Source organism: Gopherus evgoodei, chromosome 11 (genome assembly GCF_007399415.2).
Source record: "Gopherus evgoodei ecotype Sinaloan lineage chromosome 11, rGopEvg1_v1.p, whole genome shotgun sequence".
Taxonomy (NCBI): Eukaryota; Metazoa; Chordata; order Testudines; family Testudinidae; genus Gopherus; species Gopherus evgoodei.
This window is the reverse complement of record NC_044332.1, coordinates 54,259,792-54,281,947: the sequence shown is the minus strand read 5'-3', so window position 1 is coordinate 54,281,947 and position 22,156 is coordinate 54,259,792. Positions and strand designations below refer to the sequence as shown.

Here is a 22,156-nt window from a genome sequence, read left to right as displayed (position 1 = left end):
CACGCCCTTTTTCCCTGGATTGCCCTGGCAGACGCCATATCATGGCAACCATGGAGCCCATTTTGCCTTTTGTCACTGTCACCCTATGTGTACTGGATGCTGCTGACAGACACGGTACTGCAGTGCTACAAAGCAGAATTCATTTGCCTTTGCAAGGTAGCAGAGATGGTTATATATTCTTATTCCACCATCTGTCATACCATTGTAAATTAGCAATGAGATGACAGTAATCAGTCATTCTGTATTGTCTGCTGCTGTCATGGATGCTCCTGGCTGGAGTTGCTGAGATTGGCCAGAGGCTCATGGACATAAATGGGAATGACTCCCTGGGTCATTCTCTTCTTTATGTTTTGTCTAAAAATAGAGTCAGTCCTGCCTTGAATATGGAGCAAGTGTACTAGAGAACCAGAGAGCACAGCAGCTCCATGTCTGAGCCCCAGAGATCCCGCAGCAATGATGAGCTGCATGCCATTCTAGGGTATGCCCCTGCAACAACCCCACCCATTGCTTCCCTCCTCCCCCAACCCTCCTGGGTTACCGTGGCAGTGGCCCCCCATTTGAGTGATGAAGTAATAAAAAATGCAGGAATAAGAAACACTGACTTTTTAGTGAGATAAAATGAGGGGGAGGAAGTCTCCAGCTGCTATGATAGTCCAGGCAGGATATTAAAGGGTGGTGAGGGAGAGCAGCCCAGCCTCCTGCTGCTATGATAGTCCAGGCAGTACAGAATCTTTTCTTTAGACATGAAAGGGGGTGTAACATTATTGATATAAACTGGGACCATATAGAACATGGGTTGCAACCAAGGTCCTGTACAGGCACCAAATCCTATGTAAAGGGGGTCATGCAAGGTGTCTAAGACCAGGTTATGGGTTGCTGGTTATGATTATGCTGTCTCTATGTCTGTATCATTTTGTAGTTGAAGTTATAAGTATTGTCTCTATACTGTCTATATTTCAAACTTGTGCTGTGTTACTGGGAAAGATCCCAGACAAGTGGGTGTTAGCTCTGCTTAGCCTGCTTGATGGCCCATTAAGGGCCATCAGCTACACAATTGACCCATTGACAGGAGGCAGATACGCCTTGTGACTCAGCAGGGGTGCAAAAACTGGCCCATGTAACTGCAGACTCCATTTTGCTGTAACTTTCCACAGTAAGAACAAAGAAGTGTTCTTACACCTGGAAGTGCCTATAAGGCTGATGCCTCATCTCCATCTTGTCTTCAATCCTGTTTCTTACGTCTGGAGGGACTTTGCTACAAGCTGAAGCTCTACACAAGGGACTGAGGACCCATCCCAGTGGGGGATGTTCTCCAGAGACTTGATTTGCACCTGCAGTTTACTCCATCACTGCTACAAGCCTGAACTAAGAACTTTGCCATTACTGTATGTAATTGATTCCATTTAACCAATTCTAGCTCTCATCTCTATCTTTTTCCTTTTATGAATAAACCTTTAGATTTAGATTCTAAAGGATTGGCAACAGCGTGATTTGTGGGTAAGATCTGATGTGTATATTGACCTGGGTCTGGGGCTTGGTCCTTTGGGATTGAGAGAACCTTTTTCTTTTACTGGGGTGTTGGTTTTCATAACCATTCATCCCCAGGACGGGTGGCACTGGTGGTGACACTGGGAGACTGGAGTGTCTAAGGAAATTGCTTGTGTGACTTGTGGTTAGCCAGTGGGGTAAAACCGAAGTCCTTTTTGTCTGGCTGGTTTAGTTTGCCTTAGAGGTGGAAAAACCCCAGCCTTGGGCTGTGACTGCCCTGTTTGAGCAATTGGTCCTGAATTGGCACTCTCACTTGGGTCCCGCCAGAACCACATCGTCACAGGGGGGATCTAACAGAGCTCAGCCTCCAGTTGCTATGATGAAGATGATTAGCAGCCGTTCTATACCATCTGCCGGGGATGACCGGAAATCATTTCCATTTTTACCAAGGTCAGCCAGGAGCACTCACAGGCTGATGATGACAATGGATAGCAGTTATATTGTACCATCTATTACCAGAAAGGGGATGCTGGTGTTCAGTACTGCAGCACCCCGTCGACCAGCAGCATGCAGTAGGCAGAGGGTGACATTGAAAAAAGGCGAGAAACTTTTTTTTTTCCCCCTTTTTTCTCAGGGGCGGGAGGGTGTAAATTGATGACATATACCTTGAAACAGACGGGAAAATGTTTTTGACCCTTCAGGCATTGGGAGCTCAGCCAAGAATGAAAATGCATTTCGGAGATTGTGGGGACTGTGGGATAGCTGGAGTCCTCAGCACCCTCTCCCTCCACAAGCATCCATTTGATTTGTTGGCTTTCCATTACACTTGTCACGCAGCACTGCGCTGAGTCCCTGCTGTGGCCTCTGTCGCTCATAGCCTGGAGATTTTTTTCAAATGCTTTGTCATTTTGTCTTCTGTAACGGAGCTCTGACAGAACAGATTTGTCCCCCCATACAGCGATCAGATCCAGTATCTCCCGTACGGTCCATGCTGGAGCACTTTTTGGATTTGGGACAGCATTGCCACCCGTGCTGATCCGAGCTCCACGCTGGGCAAACAGGCAATGAAATTCAAAAGTTCACGGGGCTTATCCTGTCTACCTGGCCACTGCATCTGAGTTCAGTTTGCTTTCAAGAGCAGTCACAATGGTGCAATGTGGGTTACCGCCAGGAGGCCAATACCGTCGAATTGCGGCCACACTAACCCTAATCCGAAATGGCAAAACCGAACTCAGTGCTACTCCTCTAGTCGGCGAGGAGTACAGAAACCAGTTTAAAGGCCCTTTATATCAATATAAAGGGACTTGTGTGGACGGGTGCAGGGTTAAATCGGTTTAACGCTGCTAAATTCGGATTAAATGCGTAGCGCAGACCAGGACTGATAAGTTAACGTCCCTTGGAAATAAAACAAAAAAAAGGAATAAACATACTTCTGAAACAAGGAAATCCACAGAACTAGAACATCAACGGGGATACTCAATCCGCATGCATGCGTATTTCCACCAGATGCCAATTAGCAAGAGGGAATCCTGGACTCCGACAAGCACAGGGAAAGGTAAGCCAGAAGCGGTCAGGGCTCCGGCAAGAGAATGCCTTCTCTGAGGCTTGAACTCAGGACCTTCAGATTATGAGACTGACGCGCTACCCACGGTGCCCAGAAGGCTGGCTGGCCTGGCAGGCGCCCCGTGCCATTTGAGCGCACGGCCCACTTGAGTGTCTCTGCAGGAGAGACGGTGGTGACGTCAGCCTGCTGTAGGCAGAAGCAGTTCCCCAAAGTACCCCTGCAGCTGGACACTCCCGCAATTCCCCCTGGAAATACAGCCCCCAGCCCATCCCTCAGCAGGGCGGGCAAGAAAAAGCCTTCCTCGAGGGGCGACGGGAGTCGCGCCACGGCGCTGAGCGCCTACCCTCCTCACCAGTGGAGAAGAGGAAGCAGAAGAAGGCCCCCTCTCACAAGGGAAGAGGGGAGCCGCCGGAAAGAACACCTGGGATGGCGGGAGAGGGGCAAGGCCCTGGAAGCAGGAGCGTGAAAGGGCGGCTGCGGCAGAAGAGATACCAGAGCTTCTTGAAAGACAGCTCTTAGCAAAGGGCTTTGAAAGGCAGGGGCTGAGAGAAAAGCAGCCCGCGCGGACAAGAGCCAGCCCGCTGCTTCCCTGACTGGGAATCGAACCCAGGCCATGGCGGTGAGAACGCCAAATCCTGACCACTAGACCATCAGGGAGAGGCGCCAGGGGGACTGACTGGCTCGCTCGCTCGCCCAGCATACGCGTGTATTTGCCAACGAGCGCAGGGGAATCCTGGACGCCAGCGAGCACAGGGAAGGGCGAGCCAGAAGCGGTCAGGGCTCTGGCAAGAGGCAAAAGGCTGCCTTCTCTGAGGCTCGAACTCAGGACCTTCAGATTATGAGACTGATGCGCTACCCACGGCGCCCAGAAGGCTGGCTGGCCTGGCAGGCGCCCCGTGCCATTTGAGCGCACGGCCCACTTGAGTGTCTCTGCAGGAGAGACGGTGGTGACGTCAGCCTGCTGTAGGCAGAAGCAGTTCCCCAAAGTACCCCTGCAGCTGGACACTCCCGCAATTCCCCCTGGAAATACAGCCCCCAGCCCATCCCTCAGCAGGGCGGGCAAGAAAAAGCCTTCCTCGAGGGGCGACGGGAGTCGCGCCACGGCGCTGAGCGCCTACCCTCCTCACCAGTGGAGAAGAGGAAGCAGAAGAAGGCCCCCTCTCACAAGGGAAGAGGGGAGCCGCCGGAAAGAACACCTGGGATGGCAGGAGAGGGGCAAGGCCCTGGAAGCAGGAGCGTGAAAGGGCGGCTGCGGCAGAAGAGATACCAGAGCTTCTTGAAAGACAGCTCTTAGCAAAGGGCTTTGAAAGGCAGGGGCTGAGAGAGAAGCAGCCCACGCGGACAAGAGCCAGCCCGCTGCTTCCCTGACTGGGAATCGAACCCAGGCCATGGCGGTGAGAACGCCAAATCCTGACCACTAGACCATCAGGGAGAGGCACCAGGGGGACTGGCTCGCTTGCTCGCCCAGCATACGTGTGTATTTGCCAACGAGTGCAGGGGAATCCTGGACGCCAGCGAGCACAGGGAAGGGCGAGCCAGAAGCGGTCAGGGCTCTGTCAAGAGGCTGCCTTCTCTGAGGCTCGAACTCAGGACCTTCAGATTGTTAGGCCTGAATAAAGATACAGCAGACAAAACCAGGTATGCCAACCTGACCAAAGTCAGGCTAACAGAGGTTTGTGTGTAATCCCTGAGTGGAAAACACTGAGAAGCAGCAGCATGTCTCACAAGCGCTGGGAAAAAGTGAGATAAAAGAGAAGCTGCATTCGTGGCATAGTACCAGATGTGCTGTGTTCGGGCAGCTCCTTCGAAGAACTGATAAGAGCCCTAGTTTCCCAGCCTCCTTGTTTTCACTCCCTGGTTTTGTTCTTTGTTTGTTTTTAACTCCCCTACATCTCTAACTTTAGGCATGCATGTATACTAAAGGTGTCTAGTTTCTAGTTGTTAGAAGAAGGGGGTGGGTTGCTCCAGTGAATAATTTATGACGCGATGGAACTGTCTATATAGGCTTATACTAAGATGTAAAGAGGGGGCTGGTTCTCTCTGGAGACGAGCTGCTCTCTATTGATGCGTGCACTTGTCAATAAAGAGCTTTTGATCGGACCTTGCTGGTGTTGCCTGTCTCTCTCGCGGTCAGACAACGAACTTTGCCGTCGGGGTTAGAGTCCCTGACATCTTTGGCAACTCCGCCGGGACCCGTCTGACTCTCCGGCGGGAAATCGGACCCTGAGGCAACGCAGCGCGCATCCTCCAGTTTAGAGGAGCCTTGCCTGGTGATCTGATCTCTGCGTTGGCGATAAGGCGTGTTCTGTGAACCAGCTGAAGCTCGTAGAAATCCAGCAACGTCCACCTACCCTTTGAGTAGGGTCCAGGTTGTCGGGGTTAGAGTCCCTGACAACTTACGTCTGGGTTAGAGTCCCAGTCCAGGTTTGTGCAGGATCCAAGTTGTCTGGGTTAGAGTCCCAGTCTGGGTTTGAGTCCCAGTCCAGGTGTTTGAGTCCCTGGAGAGGTAAGCAAGCGCTTGACGTGGGGAGGTGGGGGTTAGAGTCCCTTTACCTCGACCCGGGAAAGAGGGGTTAGAGTCCCTTCATTAAAATGGGACAAGTTGGCAATAAGTGCCCAGGGGATGCCCCGTTGTCTCTGATACTTAGAGATTGGAAAGAGATTTCTGAGACAGCTGGTCTAATTAAATTTAAGATGAGAAATCTGTGTTGGATCCAATGGCCATCATTTACCTTTCATTTGTCCCCGACTAGAGACTGGCCGGAGGGTGAAACCTTTTCCACAGATAGGATGAACTCCTTAAGGGATATTTTGGTTGATCTTAGGCTGGGACAAATGGATTACTTGTTTGTATGGTATAATTATGAACCCATGGAGGGATGGATAGCTTTTGAAGCTGTTTGTATGGAGAGCTCTTGTAAAAAAAATCCCCCACCATATGCCCCAGAGCCACACCGGGAGGAGGACAATTTTGTTCCTGTTTTTCCCCGCCTGATGGAGTGCAAAGATTCAAAAGCAGGTTAGGGACAGTTCAGGGACAGAGGAGAATCAAGGGGGAGCTCAGAGTGATGGTCCCTCATCTTCAGAAGAATCAGGCAGCCTCACCCCCTCTGTGCAGCCTCCAGCCAGCCTTTTGCAAACTTGGTCAGGGACTGCTTTTCAAACACCCCCAATATTACAGCAGCCCTCGTCCTTGCCCTTGTGGACCCCTACTAGGTTACTTAACTCCATGAGGGAGAATGTTTCTGAGACACCCATGATATGACAAGCCTCGCTGAAAACTTATCTGGTTCTACTGGTTGCTGGGGAACATGAGATGGTTTTACCCATATCCTGTTTGCAACTTCAAATTTGTTTAACTGGCAGTGCACTATGCCTCACTTATGGGACAATCCTGAGGCAGTGGAAAGAATGTTCTGCACAATCTTTTTCACTCATGTGCCCACTTGGGCAAATGTAAATCAGTTATTAGATACTCTCATGACAAAAGATGAAAGACAAAAAGTAAAAGAAAAATCTGCAGCTCATTTGAATGCACCTTGGCTAATTACTGACCCTAACTGGAATCCCAATAATCCAGCTCAAAAGACAAAGTTGGATGGATTTTTAAAAGCTGTTTTGAATGGTATTAGAGATGCAGGGGAGGCTACTCCAAATTGGAGCAAGGTGACTGCTTGTGTTCAGCATCCAGATAAGCACCTCTCTGACTTTTGTGCTCGACTGATTTGTGAAGTTAAAAAGCATGGGAATTTAAATCCTGAAACTGATCATGGAAAGGAGATGGTTAAAATGGTTTTCATGTCACAATGTGCAAAGGATATTGCAAAGAGATTTAGAGAGCATCCAGATGGTACGCAAGGGAAAAGTTTGTCTAAAGTAGTTAGCATTGCTACTAAAATGTTTAATGGGAAAGAGGAAAAGAAAGAAAAAGACATAAGGAACGGGTTAATTTAAAAATCATCTTGGTCCCGGGATGGAAGGAGGGGGTTGCTCTGCGTTCAGGGTCAGGAATCGGCGCGGACTGTGCTTGGTGCAGGGAGGGGCTGCTTTCGGCCCCAGCTGGCTGTGAAGGAAAAAATATAGACAGAGGCGAAGCAAAGGAAATACAAGTTACAGAACTGAAATTACATTTGCAAAGCTTAACTGTCCAGTAAGATCCAACAGAGTGCCTTTGTGACCCTGGAGTCGGTGTGGCTTGGTGACACCAAAGAAGCCACAGGCAGCCGACCTGGACTGGAATCTCTGAAAGAGACGCTGCAGGAGATTCCAGGGTGTAAGAGAACAGCCCTCCCAAGAGCAGAAGCATGTTGGAAATTCTGGACGAGCTGTAAACAGGATAATCTCCCTTCCACCTCTCCCCCTCCTCTGAACATTATACACAGAAGTGGCCAGTCTGAACGTACGTGTGTGAGTATGAAAGGAGCTTCGGGCTTGGGGCATTAATATTTTCCTGAGTGATGTGGGAGCGTTCCCAACACTCTCCGTTGTTGTTTTATTATTTTATTAATGAAGCTTTAAAATTCAGTTATATGGTGTGTTTTCTTTATCTTCCCCCAACGATCCTGTAGTGTCAGCCTGATCACCTGACACGAGGGATAGATTGGTAACAGAAATTTGTCACAGTTTGGTGAGCAATTAAGAAGAGGGGAGCCCTGCAGAATTTATACCATCTATTTGTTTTACCCTTGTTATTTTGTGTTTGCTTTGCTTGGTACTGTTGGTGTTATATGCTGAGAACTGCATGAGTAAAAGTGAGTCCTAATAGGATAAGGAAACACTATCTGGTTCTGGTTCTGTTCTATTTAACCAGTTACTGTTGGTTTTTTTTTGCTCTGTTCATTTGGGTGTTAGGAATGTGGGCGGAACTGAACCTCTCGTTCGTAATTCCTCGGAGTGGAAGCCATGTGTGCGAGAGAGCTCTGAGGTGGAATTGAGATCCTTCTGTCCCGTCCCCTGTAGCGGTCAGTGTATAGAAGTGGGAAAGTCTGGCTTAGACTGTAATTCCCTCTGCTCTCTGTGTAATTCTCTTTTCTGTTTAAGTGTCAAACAGATGAATGAGTCTCTGGGTAAACCCTCTAAGAATAGTCCTTTAACTTATATGTTAAGTAAATGGCCTTTGCCCAATGGGCCATGTGTCTTCGTCCAGGTGGCAAGCCTCATGAAGGAGGACTCGGGTAGTTTTGTAAGTAAGAATGTCTAAGGCAAGAGACCAGGAGGGGTGGGGGCTAGTTGAGAAGCCCACCCTCCTAGCTAAACTGGTAGTGGAACAAGTTGGTGCCTATGGAAGGGACAGTTCAGTGAGAAAAGCAAGATCGGGCCCAGGCGGGCAGGCAACAGACAGAGAGATTGGAAAACAGGTTGGAAAACTTTAAGGGTGTAGTGGAAGGAAGGAGTAAGTAAGTGTAAGCATGGGGATTTCAAATACCCAGGACTTACTTGAAATGGTGATTTGAGTTAATAAAAGTGGCTGTTGGGAGACAAGCAAGTGATTTAAGGGAGAGTAAGAAGTTAACTCTGTAGTTGCTGAAGAAAACAGCAGTTGAACTTTGTAAAAATGCTAAAGAGGAAAGTTCTTGGTGTCTTTGAAATGTTTGTAAATAAATTGAGGCAAAGAAATTGTTAATTGCAATCATTTAGAATTTAGTTAAATTAGCTGAAGAATGTATATAGTGCTATGTAATTGAAATTTTATTAGGCTGTAAGGGCACTATAAGTAGTGATGTTTTCTTTCAGTGTTTGAAAGCAACAGTTAAAAGTAAAAAGCAAGCCAGAAAGCATCTGTATTAATGCAAATTATCTAACTGATAAGGTAGGAGCCACTGAAACCTGGGCTGCCTATGAAACACATAAAATATGGGATAAATCCTCTGTTTTTCCTGAAATCAACAAGGGTATTTGTCTATTTTAAGCAATGATTGACTGCCCAGAAGGGGTAGACCTCTGTTTTTTTTGTCTTTCAGATAATCAGAGAAAACTGATGCCAGCTGAACAGCATTCAACGTACCATGCATTTACTGGCACAATAGGAATTATGTTTTGTGTTCTATGTTCTGTCTTGTGGTGTTTGTCTTGTGGCCGGAATTGTTGTGTTTAGTGTTTTCATGGGATGGTCTGGTTTGGAATCAGGCAAAAAAAGGTTAAATTAAAATGCACATACTTGTTTTGTTCAACTTGGAATACAAAGTGTTTAAATAAATCAGGACAATGTGATATATTAAAGTCTAATGCATTTCCTTAAGTAAGAAAAAGAAACTTCATTGGCCAAATTGTTAATTGCAAAAATTGTTGTTAAAATTTGCATACCAACAGTCTTTGAAAGCAAAGACATGAAAAGTTAACCCACTCCCCATATTGAACATGGGATCCTTCTGGCTACCTCAGATTTCTAGCCAGAGGGCTGGGGATGGTGGGAAGCTATTGGACTACAGGTTGTATTAAGTGAACTCCTCAAAGTGGGTGTGCTTGTCCTGGCCTGTTGCTCCAAAGTTCTGTAATAAAGTTATTTTAGTGAAAGGGTATATGTGGCATACATTAAATAATAAGACTAATGTACTGTATAATGACAATGCGTAGGTGTTCATTGTTGGGAAAAAGGTGTATAAGTAAAAAGTGAAAGTTTCCTTTGCAGGTTAAAAGAAGCCAAGAAGGAAAGAAGGACAAAGAACAGAATGAATTAACTGAAAAAATAAAATAAAATAAAATAAAATAGCAAGCTCAGGCTATAGATAAGACACTGACTCCATTCAAGGACACTGCTCACAGTTAAGACTTGGTTAACAACCAGGAAAAGGAGAGCTTGAATTTGCCCATGCAGCTATGAGATCTGAAAAACACTGCCAGGCACTAATGAAATGTGTTAAGTTTCTTTTCTCACAGGTAAGGAATCACTACCCAAAGACCCTAGCAGCCCTGCCACTCCTTACAACCAGGAGACGGGATTGATGTAAAGGTCCACCAACGAAAAGACTGCCTTGGCTCCATGCTGGAAAGGCCCTTAAGTCCTGATGACTACCAACACCGCTGTGAAGTGCCAAAGACTGACTGTTTGGACCCATGATTCTCACTGCAAAAAGACCCCTCCAATTCGGGAGAATTCTCCTACTGATGATTAGCCTATTTCTCCTTCTAGCTCCACTGTGTCTTCTGGACAGTAGGGAAAAAGTACAAAGTGACGTGCTAGTAACCTCTCCCTTGTCCACCGACAGATCTATTGTGCCTTTGAATTTTTCTACAAAAAGCAAAGCCATTACAGGGTTATGTGCTAGTAACCTCTGCCCTATATGATGCTGCACCACGACTGTTTTGGGAAAGAAGAAGAAACACTCACTCCACTGAAATTGCCAAAGTCCAGGAATTCCTGACTAGAAAGGACATTAAGAACTGACCCTGGTGAAGAAACAAAGAATTGTACACTGGCAGAAAAAATTTGTGGGACCCATGCTTGGGAATGTGGTATTGATTGGATTTTGGGGTTTATTCTACAGGCTGTGCCCTGTGTTCTGGATAAATTCTTCAGCATGTATTGGATTTTAAATAACAAGTACCCAAAGAGTTTGTTCTGCCACTGGAAATTTTACCTGTATTGAAACCATTCCAGTGACTAATAATGTAACCCCCTCCTATGCTATTAATGTCAATGCCTTTTAAAAGTACCTAAAATAGTTAAATAACAAATGTAATATAGTACTACACCAAGGAAAGATGGTATTAAATATCACTGAGGCTGGGAAGGCATTGCAGTGGGATCTAGTATGTTTGGAGATTCAAAATTTCCTGAATGACCAGCTAATGGCCATTCGGAGTGATCTTGAGTACCAGACTTGGCCCACTGCCCTTACAGAAACATCAGAAGTACCATCTGATCTGTGGTCATGAAGATATACTAAAGACTTTCTGGGTGGAAGTGTAAACATTTACAGTGCTCCTTCCAAGCATTTGGACCGGGGGGTGTGGGCTTCCACATACCGAATCCTGACGGGTCCATGGGGAGGATGCACATGAAACTGGATTATTCACCGAAACATCTGGGAAATTAGACCACTTGGTATACCTAACTGATTTATAGTCAGTGCCCCAATCCCTTAGTTGTCAGACAAACAGAATTCCACTCTTTTGTCCGTGCACTCATTCCTGGATTGTGGGTGGCTAAGCTCAAGAGAGCAGTTGTAAATATTTCTGCAGAGCTTAAAAAAACAGCTAATGCATTAATAGACGCTTTCCAAAAGTTGCAACGAAAGACTGATGAAGTAGCAAAAGTAACTTTGCAAAATAAACGTGTGCTAAATGCCATGAATGCTAAATTAGGGAGAAGCTTGTGCTCGCATCGGGGAAAAATGTTGCTTTTCTGTTAATCACTCTGGCTTAATTGACAAGGATTTACAAGCTATTAAGAATGTTGCTGTTGTTTTCCATGCTATATCTCTTGATCACACTTTTAGTTTTAAGGACCTCCACTCAGACCTTGGGTCATGGTTTACTAGCCTCCCCCGTACAATTGTTAAATGGATATGTGTCCCAAGAGTCCCATTATGGTCCTCTAGGGACAAAGGGGGGATTGTTAGGCCTGAATAAAGATATAGCAGACAAAACCAGGTATGCCAACCTGACCAAAGTCAGGCTAACAGAGGTTTGTGGGTAATCCCTGAGTGGAAAACACTGAGAAGCAGCAGCATGTCTCACAAGCGCTGGGAAAAAGTGAGATAAAAGAGAAGCTGCATTCCTGGCATAGTACCAGATGTGCTGTGTTCGGGCAGCTCCTTCGAAGAACTGATAAGAGCCCTAGTTTCCCAGCCTCCTTGTTTTCACTCCCTGGTTTTGTTCTTTGTTTGTTTTTAACTCCCCTACATCTCTAACTTTAGGCATGCATGTATACTAAAGGTGTCTAGTTTCTAGTTGTTAGAAGAAGGGGGTGGGTTGCTCCAGTGAATAATTTATGACGCGATGGAACTGTCTATATAGGCTTATACTAAGATGTAAAGAGGGGGCTGGTTCTCTCTGGAGACGAGCTGCTCTCTATTGATGCGTGCACTTGTCAATAAAGAGCTTTTGATCGGACCTTGCTGGTGTTGCCTGTCTCTCTCGCGGTCAGACAACGAACTTTGCCGTCGGGGTTAGAGTCCCTGACAAGATTATGAGACTGACGCGCTACCCACGGCGCCCAGAAGTCTGGCTGGCCTGGCAGGCGCCCCGTGCCATTTGAGCGCACGGCCCACTTGAGTGTCTCTGCAGGAGAGACGGTGGTGACGTCAGCCTGCTGTAGGCAGAAGCAGTTCCCCAAAGTACCCCTGCAGCTGGACACTCCCGCAATTCCCCCTGGAAATACAGCCCCCAGCCCATCCCTCAGCAGGGCGGGCAAGAAAAAGCCTTTCTCGAGGGGCGACGGGAGTCGCGCCACGGCGCTGAGCGCCTACCCTCCTCACCAGTGGAGAAGAGGAAGCAGAAGAAGGCCCCCTCTCACAAGGGAAGAGGGGAGCCGCCGGAAAGAACACCTGGGATGGCAGGAGAGGGGCAAGGCCCTGGAAGCAGGAGCGTGAAAGGGCGGCTGCGGCAGAAGAGATACCAGAGCTTCTTGAAAGACAGCTCTTAGCAAAGGGCTTTGAAAGGCAGGGGCTGAGAGAAAAGCAGCCCGCGCGGACAAGAGCCAGCCCGCTGCTTCCCTGACTGGGAATCGAACCCAGGCCGTGGCGCTGAGAACGCCAAATCCTGACCACTAGACCATCAGGGAGAGGCGCCAGGGGGACTGGCTCGCTCGCTCGCCCAGCATACGCGTGTATTTGCCAACGAGCGCAGGGGAATCCTGGACGCCAGCGAGCACAGGGAAGGGCGAGCCAGAAGCGGTCAGGGCTCTGGCAAGAGGCAAAAGGCTGCCTTCTCTGAGGCTCGAACTCAGGACCTTCAGATTATGAGACTGACGCGCTACCCACGGCGCCCAGAAGGCTGGCTGGCCTGGCAGGCGCCCCGTGCCATTTGAGCGCACGGCCCACTTGAGTGTCTCTGCAGGAGAGACGGTGGTGACGTCAGCCTGCTGTAGGCAGAAGCAGTTCCCCAAAGTACCCCTGCAGCTGGACACTCCCGCAATTCCCCCTGGAAATACAGCCCCCAGCCCATCCCTCAGCAGGGCGGGCAAGAAAAAGCCTTCCTCGAGGGGCGACGGGAGTCGCGCCACGGCGCTGAGCGCCTACCCTCCTCACCAGTGGAGAAGAGGAAGCAGAAGAAGGCCCCCTCTCACAAGGGAAGAGGGGAGCCGCCGGAAAGAACACCTGGGATGGCAGGAGAGGGGCAAGGCCCTGGAAGCAGGAGCGTGAAAGGGCGGCTGCGGCAGAAGAGATACCAGAGCTTCTTGAAAGACAGCTCTTAGCAAAGGGCTTTGAAAGGCAGGGGCTGAGAGAAAAGCAGCCCGCGCGGACAAGAGCCAGCCCGCTGCTTCCCTGACTGGGAATCGAACCCAGGCCGTGGCGCTGAGAACGCCAAATCCTGACCACTAGACCATCAGGGAGAGGCGCCAGGGGGACTGGCTCGCTCGCTCGCCCAGCATACGCGTGTATTTGCCAACGAGCGCAGGGGAATCCTGGACGCCAGCGAGCACAGGGAAGGGCGAGCCAGAAGCGGTCAGGGCTCTGGCAAGAGGCAAAAGGCTGCCTTCTCTGAGGCTCGAACTCAGGACCTTCAGATTATGAGACTGACGCGCTACCCACGGCGCCCAGAAGGCTGGCTGGCCTGGCAGGCGCCCCGTGCCATTTGAGCGCACGGCCCACTTGAGTGTCTCTGCAGGAGAGACGGTGGTGACGTCAGCCTGCTGTAGGCAGAAGCAGTTCCCCAAAGTACCCCTGCAGCTGGACACTCCCGCAATTCCCCCTGGAAATACAGCCCCCAGCCCATCCCTCAGCAGGGCGGGCAAGAAAAAGCCTTCCTCGAGGGGCGACGGGAGTCGCGCCACGGCGCTGAGCGCCTACCCTCCTCACCAGTGGAGAAGAGGAAGCAGAAGAAGGCCCCCTCTCACAAGGGAAGAGGGGAGCCGCCGGAAAGAACACCTGGGATGGCAGGAGAGGGGCAAGGCCCTGGAAGCAGGAGCGTGAAAGGGCGGCTGCGGCAGAAGAGATACCAGAGCTTCTTGAAAGACAGCTCTTAGCAAAGGGCTTTGAAAGGCAGGGGCTGAGAGAAAAGCAGCCCGCGCGGACAAGAGCCAGCCCGCTGCTTCCCTGACTGGGAATCGAACCCAGGCCGTGGCGCTGAGAACGCCAAATCCTGACCACTAGACCATCAGGGAGAGGCGCCAGGGGGACTGGCTCGCTCGCTCGCCCAGCATACGCGTGTATTTGCCAACGAGCGCAGGGGAATCCTGGACGCCAGCGAGCACAGGGAAGGGCGAGCCAGAAGCGGTCAGGGCTCTGGCAAGAGGCAAAAGGCTGCCTTCTCTGAGGCTCGAACTCAGGACCTTCAGATTATGAGACTGACGCGCTACCCACGGCGCCCAGAAGGCTGGCTGGCCTGGCAGGCGCCCCGTGCCATTTGAGCGCACGGCCCACTTGAGTGTCTCTGCAGGAGAGACGGTGGTGACGTCAGCCTGCTGTAGGCAGAAGCAGTTCCCCAAAGTACCCCTGCAGCTGGACACTCCCGCAATTCCCCCTGGAAATACAGCCCCCAGCCCATCCCTCAGCAGGGCGGGCAAGAAAAAGCCTTCCTCGAGGGGCGACGGGAGTCGCGCCACGGCGCTGAGCGCCTACCCTCCTCACCAGTGGAGAAGAGGAAGCAGAAGAAGGCCCCCTCTCACAAGGGAAGAGGGGAGCCGCCGGAAAGAACACCTGGGATGGCAGGAGAGGGGCAAGGCCCTGGAAGCAGGAGCGTGAAAGGGCGGCTGCGGCAGAAGAGATACCAGAGCTTCTTGAAAGACAGCTCTTAGCAAAGGGCTTTGAAAGGCAGGGGCTGAGAGAAAAGCAGCCCGCGCGGACAAGAGCCAGCCCGCTGCTTCCCTGACTGGGAATCGAACCCAGGCCGTGGCGCTGAGAACGCCAAATCCTGACCACTAGACCATCAGGGAGAGGCGCCAGGGGGACTGGCTCGCTCGCTCGCCCAGCATACGCGTGTATTTGCCAACGAGCGCAGGGGAATCCTGGACGCCAGCGAGCACAGGGAAGGGCGAGCCAGAAGCGGTCAGGGCTCTGGCAAGAGGCAAAAGGCTGCCTTCTCTGAGGCTCGAACTCAGGACCTTCAGATTATGAGACTGACGCGCTACCCACGGCGCCCAGAAGGCTGGCTGGCCTGGCAGGCGCCCCGTGCCATTTGAGCGCACGGCCCACTTGAGTGTCTCTGCAGGAGAGACGGTGGTGACGTCAGCCTGCTGTAGGCAGAAGCAGTTCCCCAAAGTACCCCTGCAGCTGGACACTCCCGCAATTCCCCCTGGAAATACAGCCCCCAGCCCATCCCTCAGCAGGGCGGGCAAGAAAAAGCCTTCCTCGAGGGGCGACGGGAGTCGCGCCACGGCGCTGAGCGCCTACCCTCCTCACCAGTGGAGAAGAGGAAGCAGAAGAAGGCCCCCTCTCACAAGGGAAGAGGGGAGCCGCCGGAAAGAACACCTGGGATGGCAGGAGAGGGGCAAGGCCCTGGAAGCAGGAGCGTGAAAGGGCGGCTGCGGCAGAAGAGATACCAGAGCTTCTTGAAAGACAGCTCTTAGCAAAGGGCTTTGAAAGGCAGGGGCTGAGAGAAAAGCAGCCCGCGCGGACAAGAGCCAGCCCGCTGCTTCCCTGACTGGGAATCGAACCCAGGCCGTGGCGCTGAGAACGCCAAATCCTGACCACTAGACCATCAGGGAGAGGCGCCAGGGGGACTGGCTCGCTCGCTCGCCCAGCATACGCGTGTATTTGCCAACGAGCGCAGGGGAATCCTGGACGCCAGCGAGCACAGGGAAGGGCGAGCCAGAAGCGGTCAGGGCTCTGGCAAGAGGCAAAAGGCTGCCTTCTCTGAGGCTCGAACTCAGGACCTTCAGATTATGAGACTGACGCGCTACCCACGGCGCCCAGAAGGCTGGCTGGCCTGGCAGGCGCCCCGTGCCATTTGAGCGCACGGCCCACTTGAGTGTCTCTGCAGGAGAGACGGTGGTGACGTCAGCCTGCTGTAGGCAGAAGCAGTTCCCCAAAGTACCCCTGCAGCTGGACACTCCCGCAATTCCCCCTGGAAATACAGCCCCCAGCCCATCCCTCAGCAGGGCGGGCAAGAAAAAGCCTTCCTCGAGGGGCGACGGGAGTCGCGCCACGGCGCTGAGCGCCTACCCTCCTCACCAGTGGAGAAGAGGAAGCAGAAGAAGGCCCCCTCTCACAAGGGAAGAGGGGAGCCGCCGGAAAGAACACCTGGGATGGCAGGAGAGGGGCAAGGCCCTGGAAGCAGGAGCGTGAAAGGGCGGCTGCGGCAGAAGAGATACCAGAGCTTCTTGAAAGACAGCTCTTAGCAAAGGGCTTTGAAAGGCAGGGGCTGAGAGAAAAGCAGCCCGCGCGGACAAGAGCCAGCCCGCTGCTTCCCTGACTGGGAATCGAACCCAGGCCGTGGCGCTGAGAACGCCAAATCCTGACCACTAGACCATCAGGGAGAGGCGCCAGGGGGACTGGCTCGCTCGCTCGCCCAGCATACGCGTGTATTTGCCAACGAGCGCAGGGGAATCCTGGACGCCAGCGAGCACAGGGAAGGGCGAGCCAGAAGCGGTCAGGGCTCTGGCAAGAGGCAAAAGGCTGCCTTCTCTGAGGCTCGAACTCAGGACCTTCAGATTATGAGACTGACGCGCTACCCACGGCGCCCAGAAGGCTGGCTGGCCTGGCAGGCGCCCCGTGCCATTTGAGCGCACGGCCCACTTGAGTGTCTCTGCAGGAGAGACGGTGGTGACGTCAGCCTGCTGTAGGCAGAAGCAGTTCCCCAAAGTACCCCTGCAGCTGGACACTCCCGCAATTCCCCCTGGAAATACAGCCCCCAGCCCATCCCTCAGCAGGGCGGGCAAGAAAAAGCCTTCCTCGAGGGGCGACGGGAGTCGCGCCACGGCGCTGAGCGCCTACCCTCCTCACCAGTGGAGAAGAGGAAGCAGAAGAAGGCCCCCTCTCACAAGGGAAGAGGGGAGCCGCCGGAAAGAACACCTGGGATGGCAGGAGAGGGGCAAGGCCCTGGAAGCAGGAGCGTGAAAGGGCGGCTGCGGCAGAAGAGATACCAGAGCTTCTTGAAAGACAGCTCTTAGCAAAGGGCTTTGAAAGGCAGGGGCTGAGAGAAAAGCAGCCCGCGCGGACAAGAGCCAGCCCGCTGCTTCCCTGACTGGGAATCGAACCCAGGCCGTGGCGCTGAGAACGCCAAATCCTGACCACTAGACCATCAGGGAGAGGCGCCAGGGGGACTGGCTCGCTCGCTCGCCCAGCATACGCGTGTATTTGCCAACGAGCGCAGGGGAATCCTGGACGCCAGCGAGCACAGGGAAGGGCGAGCCAGAAGCGGTCAGGGCTCTGGCAAGAGGCAAAAGGCTGCCTTCTCTGAGGCTCGAACTCAGGACCTTCAGATTATGAGACTGACGCGCTACCCACGGCGCCCAGAAGGCTGGCTGGCCTGGCAGGCGCCCCGTGCCATTTGAGCGCACGGCCCACTTGAGTGTCTCTGCAGGAGAGACGGTGGTGACGTCAGCCTGCTGTAGGCAGAAGCAGTTCCCCAAAGTACCCCTGCAGCTGGACACTCCCGCAATTCCCCCTGGAAATACAGCCCCCAGCCCATCCCTCAGCAGGGCGGGCAAGAAAAAGCCTTCCTCGAGGGGCGACGGGAGTCGCGCCACGGCGCTGAGCGCCTACCCTCCTCACCAGTGGAGAAGAGGAAGCAGAAGAAGGCCCCCTCTCACAAGGGAAGAGGGGAGCCGCCGGAAAGAACACCTGGGATGGCAGGAGAGGGGCAAGGCCCTGGAAGCAGGAGCGTGAAAGGGCGGCTGCGGCAGAAGAGATACCAGAGCTTCTTGAAAGACAGCTCTTAGCAAAGGGCTTTGAAAGGCAGGGGCTGAGAGAAAAGCAGCCCGCGCGGACAAGAGCCAGCCCGCTGCTTCCCTGACTGGGAATCGAACCCAGGCCGTGGCGCTGAGAACGCCAAATCCTGACCACTAGACCATCAGGGAGAGGCGCCAGGGGGACTGGCTCGCTCGCTCGCCCAGCATACGCGTGTATTTGCCAACGAGCGCAGGGGAATCCTGGACGCCAGCGAGCACAGGGAAGGGCGAGCCAGAAGCGGTCAGGGCTCTGGCAAGAGGCAAAAGGCTGCCTTCTCTGAGGCTCGAACTCAGGACCTTCAGATTATGAGACTGACGCGCTACCCACGGCGCCCAGAAGGCTGGCTGGCCTGGCAGGCGCCCCGTGCCATTTGAGCGCACGGCCCACTTGAGTGTCTCTGCAGGAGAGACGGTGGTGACGTCAGCCTGCTGTAGGCAGAAGCAGTTCCCCAAAGTACCCCTGCAGCTGGACACTCCCGCAATTCCCCCTGGAAATACAGCCCCCAGCCCATCCCTCAGCAGGGCGGGCAAGAAAAAGCCTTCCTCGAGGGGCGACGGGAGTCGCGCCACGGCGCTGAGCGCCTACCCTCCTCACCAGTGGAGAAGAGGAAGCAGAAGAAGGCCCCCTCTCACAAGGGAAGAGGGGAGCCGCCGGAAAGAACACCTGGGATGGCAGGAGAGGGGCAAGGCCCTGGAAGCAGGAGCGTGAAAGGGCGGCTGCGGCAGAAGAGATACCAGAGCTTCTTGAAAGACAGCTCTTAGCAAAGGGCTTTGAAAGGCAGGGGCTGAGAGAAAAGCAGCCCGCGCGGACAAGAGCCAGCCCGCTGCTTCCCTGACTGGGAATCGAACCCAGGCCGTGGCGCTGAGAACGCCAAATCCTGACCACTAGACCATCAGGGAGAGGCGCCAGGGGGACTGGCTCGCTCGCTCGCCCAGCATACGCGTGTATTTGCCAACGAGCGCAGGGGAATCCTGGACGCCAGCGAGCACAGGGAAGGGCGAGCCAGAAGCGGTCAGGGCTCTGGCAAGAGGCAAAAGGCTGCCTTCTCTGAGGCTCGAACTCAGGACCTTCAGATTATGAGACTGACGCGCTACCCACGGCGCCCAGAAGGCTGGCTGGCCTGGCAGGCGCCCCGTGCCATTTGAGCGCACGGCCCACTTGAGTGTCTCTGCAGGAGAGACGGTGGTGACGTCAGCCTGCTGTAGGCAGAAGCAGTTCCCCAAAGTACCCCTGCAGCTGGACACTCCCGCAATTCCCCCTGGAAATACAGCCCCCAGCCCATCCCTCAGCAGGGCGGGCAAGAAAAAGCCTTCCTCGAGGGGCGACGGGAGTCGCGCCACGGCGCTGAGCGCCTACCCTCCTCACCAGTGGAGAAGAGGAAGCAGAAGAAGGCCCCCTCTCACAAGGGAAGAGGGGAGCCGCCGGAAAGAACACCTGGGATGGCAGGAGAGGGGCAAGGCCCTGGAAGCAGGAGCGTGAAAGGGCGGCTGCGGCAGAAGAGATACCAGAGCTTCTTGAAAGACAGCTCTTAGCAAAGGGCTTTGAAAGGCAGGGGCTGAGAGAAAAGCAGCCCGCGCGGACAAGAGCCAGCCCGCTGCTTCCCTGACTGGGAATCGAACCCAGGCCGTGGCGCTGAGAACGCCAAATCCTGACCACTAGACCATCAGGGAGAGGCGCCAGGGGGACTGGCTCGCTCGCTCGCCCAGCATACGCGTGTATTTGCCAACGAGCGCAGGGGAATCCTGGACGCCAGCGAGCACAGGGAAGGGCGAGCCAGAAGCGGTCAGGGCTCTGGCAAGAGGCAAAAGGCTGCCTTCTCTGAGGCTCGAACTCAGGACCTTCAGATTATGAGACTGACGCGCTACCCACGGCGCCCAGAAGGCTGGCTGGCCTGGCAGGCGCCCCGTGCCATTTGAGCGCACGGCCCACTTGAGTGTCTCTGCAGGAGAGACGGTGGTGACGTCAGCCTGCTGTAGGCAGAAGCAGTTCCCCAAAGTACCCCTGCAGCTGGACACTCCCGCAATTCCCCCTGGAAATACAGCCCCCAGCCCATCCCTCAGCAGGGCGGGCAAGAAAAAGCCTTCCTCGAGGGGCGACGGGAGTCGCGCCACGGCGCTGAGCGCCTACCCTCCTCACCAGTGGAGAAGAGGAAGCAGAAGAAGGCCCCCTCTCACAAGGGAAGAGGGGAGCCGCCGGAAAGAACACCTGGGATGGCAGGAGAGGGGCAAGGCCCTGGAAGCAGGAGCGTGAAAGGGCGGCTGCGGCAGAAGAGATACCAGAGCTTCTTGAAAGACAGCTCTTAGCAAAGGGCTTTGAAAGGCAGGGGCTGAGAGAAAAGCAGCCCGCGCGGACAAGAGCCAGCCCGCTGCTTCCCTGACTGGGAATCGAACCCAGGCCGTGGCGCTGAGAACGCCAAATCCTGACCACTAGACCATCAGGGAGAGGCGCCAGGGGGACTGGCTCGCTCGCTCGCCCAGCATACGCGTGTATTTGCCAACGAGCGCAGGGGAATCCTGGACGCCAGCGAGCACAGGGAAGGGCGAGCCAGAAGCGGTCAGGGCTCTGGCAAGAGGCAAAAGGCTGCCTTCTCTGAGGCTCGAACTCAGGACCTTCAGATTATGAGACTGACGCGCTACCCACGGCGCCCAGAAGGCTGGCTGGCCTGGCAGGCGCCCCGTGCCATTTGAGCGCACGGCCCACTTGAGTGTCTCTGCAGGAGAGACGGTGGTGACGTCAGCCTGCTGTAGGCAGAAGCAGTTCCCCAAAGTACCCCTGCAGCTGGACACTCCCGCAATTCCCCCTGGAAATACAGCCCCCAGCCCATCCCTCAGCAGGGCGGGCAAGAAAAAGCCTTCCTCGAGGGGCGACGGGAGTCGCGCCACGGCGCTGAGCGCCTACCCTCCTCACCAGTGGAGAAGAGGAAGCAGAAGAAGGCCCCCTCTCACAAGGGAAGAGGGGAGCCGCCGGAAAGAACACCTGGGATGGCAGGAGAGGGGCAAGGCCCTGGAAGCAGGAGCGTGAAAGGGCGGCTGCGGCAGAAGAGATACCAGAGCTTCTTGAAAGACAGCTCTTAGCAAAGGGCTTTGAAAGGCAGGGGCTGAGAGAAAAGCAGCCCGCGCGGACAAGAGCCAGCCCGCTGCTTCCCTGACTGGGAATCGAACCCAGGCCGTGGCGCTGAGAACGCCAAATCCTGACCACTAGACCATCAGGGAGAGGCGCCAGGGGGACTGGCTCGCTCGCTCGCCCAGCATACGCGTGTATTTGCCAACGAGCGCAGGGGAATCCTGGACGCCAGCGAGCACAGGGAAGGGCGAGCCAGAAGCGGTCAGGGCTCTGGCAAGAGGCAAAAGGCTGCCTTCTCTGAGGCTCGAACTCAGGACCTTCAGATTATGAGACTGACGCGCTACCCACGGCGCCCAGAAGGCTGGCTGGCCTGGCAGGCGCCCCGTGCCATTTGAGCGCACGGCCCACTTGAGTGTCTCTGCAGGAGAGACGGTGGTGACGTCAGCCTGCTGTAGGCAGAAGCAGTTCCCCAAAGTACCCCTGCAGCTGGACACTCCCGCAATTCCCCCTGGAAATACAGCCCCCAGCCCATCCCTCAGCAGGGCGGGCAAGAAAAAGCCTTCCTCGAGGGGCGACGGGAGTCGCGCCACGGCGCTGAGCGCCTACCCTCCTCACCAGTGGAGAAGAGGAAGCAGAAGAAGGCCCCCTCTCACAAGGGAAGAGGGGAGCCGCCGGAAAGAACACCTGGGATGGCAGGAGAGGGGCAAGGCCCTGGAAGCAGGAGCGTGAAAGGGCGGCTGCGGCAGAAGAGATACCAGAGCTTCTTGAAAGACAGCTCTTAGCAAAGGGCTTTGAAAGGCAGGGGCTGAGAGAAAAGCAGCCCGCGCGGACAAGAGCCAGCCCGCTGCTTCCCTGACTGGGAATCGAACCCAGGCCGTGGCGGTGAGAACGCCAAATCCTGACCACTAGACCATCAGGGAGAGGCGCCAGGGGGACTGGCTCGCTCGCTCGCCCAGCATACGCGTGTATTTGCCAACGAGCGCAGGGGAATCCTGGACGCCAGCGAGCACAGGGAAGGGCGAGCCAGAAGCGGTCAGGGCTCTGGCAA

At 53.9% G+C, this 22,156-nt stretch overlaps 15 non-coding genes across 15 annotated transcripts; all 15 read right to left on the bottom strand.

The window, feature by feature from the left end:
* Positions 1 to 3,637: 3,637 nt before the first annotated feature.
* TRNAE-CUC lies at positions 3,638 to 3,709 on the bottom strand. Its single transcript has one exon. It is a non-coding gene; the product is annotated as a tRNA-Glu (tRNA).
* A 703-nt stretch (positions 3,710 to 4,412) lies between these two features.
* Positions 4,413 to 4,484, bottom strand: TRNAE-CUC. Its single transcript has one exon. It is a non-coding gene; the product is annotated as a tRNA-Glu (tRNA).
* An 8,220-nt stretch (positions 4,485 to 12,704) lies between these two features.
* On the bottom strand, positions 12,705 to 12,776 carry TRNAE-CUC. The gene has a single exon. It is a non-coding gene; the product is annotated as a tRNA-Glu (tRNA).
* A 699-nt stretch (positions 12,777 to 13,475) lies between these two features.
* On the bottom strand, positions 13,476 to 13,547 carry TRNAE-CUC. Its single transcript has one exon. It is a non-coding gene; the product is annotated as a tRNA-Glu (tRNA).
* A 699-nt stretch (positions 13,548 to 14,246) lies between these two features.
* On the bottom strand, positions 14,247 to 14,318 carry TRNAE-CUC. Its single transcript has one exon. It is a non-coding gene; the product is annotated as a tRNA-Glu (tRNA).
* A 699-nt stretch (positions 14,319 to 15,017) lies between these two features.
* TRNAE-CUC lies at positions 15,018 to 15,089 on the bottom strand. Its single transcript has one exon. It is a non-coding gene; the product is annotated as a tRNA-Glu (tRNA).
* Positions 15,090 to 15,788: 699 nt separating this feature from the next.
* Positions 15,789 to 15,860, bottom strand: TRNAE-CUC. Its single transcript has one exon. It is a non-coding gene; the product is annotated as a tRNA-Glu (tRNA).
* A 699-nt stretch (positions 15,861 to 16,559) lies between these two features.
* On the bottom strand, positions 16,560 to 16,631 carry TRNAE-CUC. Its single transcript has one exon. It is a non-coding gene; the product is annotated as a tRNA-Glu (tRNA).
* A 699-nt stretch (positions 16,632 to 17,330) lies between these two features.
* Positions 17,331 to 17,402, bottom strand: TRNAE-CUC. The gene has a single exon. It is a non-coding gene; the product is annotated as a tRNA-Glu (tRNA).
* A 699-nt stretch (positions 17,403 to 18,101) lies between these two features.
* On the bottom strand, positions 18,102 to 18,173 carry TRNAE-CUC. Its single transcript has one exon. It is a non-coding gene; the product is annotated as a tRNA-Glu (tRNA).
* A 699-nt stretch (positions 18,174 to 18,872) lies between these two features.
* TRNAE-CUC lies at positions 18,873 to 18,944 on the bottom strand. The gene has a single exon. It is a non-coding gene; the product is annotated as a tRNA-Glu (tRNA).
* A 699-nt stretch (positions 18,945 to 19,643) lies between these two features.
* Positions 19,644 to 19,715, bottom strand: TRNAE-CUC. The gene has a single exon. It is a non-coding gene; the product is annotated as a tRNA-Glu (tRNA).
* A 699-nt stretch (positions 19,716 to 20,414) lies between these two features.
* TRNAE-CUC lies at positions 20,415 to 20,486 on the bottom strand. Its single transcript has one exon. It is a non-coding gene; the product is annotated as a tRNA-Glu (tRNA).
* A 699-nt stretch (positions 20,487 to 21,185) lies between these two features.
* Positions 21,186 to 21,257, bottom strand: TRNAE-CUC. The gene has a single exon. It is a non-coding gene; the product is annotated as a tRNA-Glu (tRNA).
* Positions 21,258 to 21,956: 699 nt separating this feature from the next.
* TRNAE-CUC lies at positions 21,957 to 22,028 on the bottom strand. The gene has a single exon. It is a non-coding gene; the product is annotated as a tRNA-Glu (tRNA).
* Positions 22,029 to 22,156: the final 128 nt, after the last annotated feature.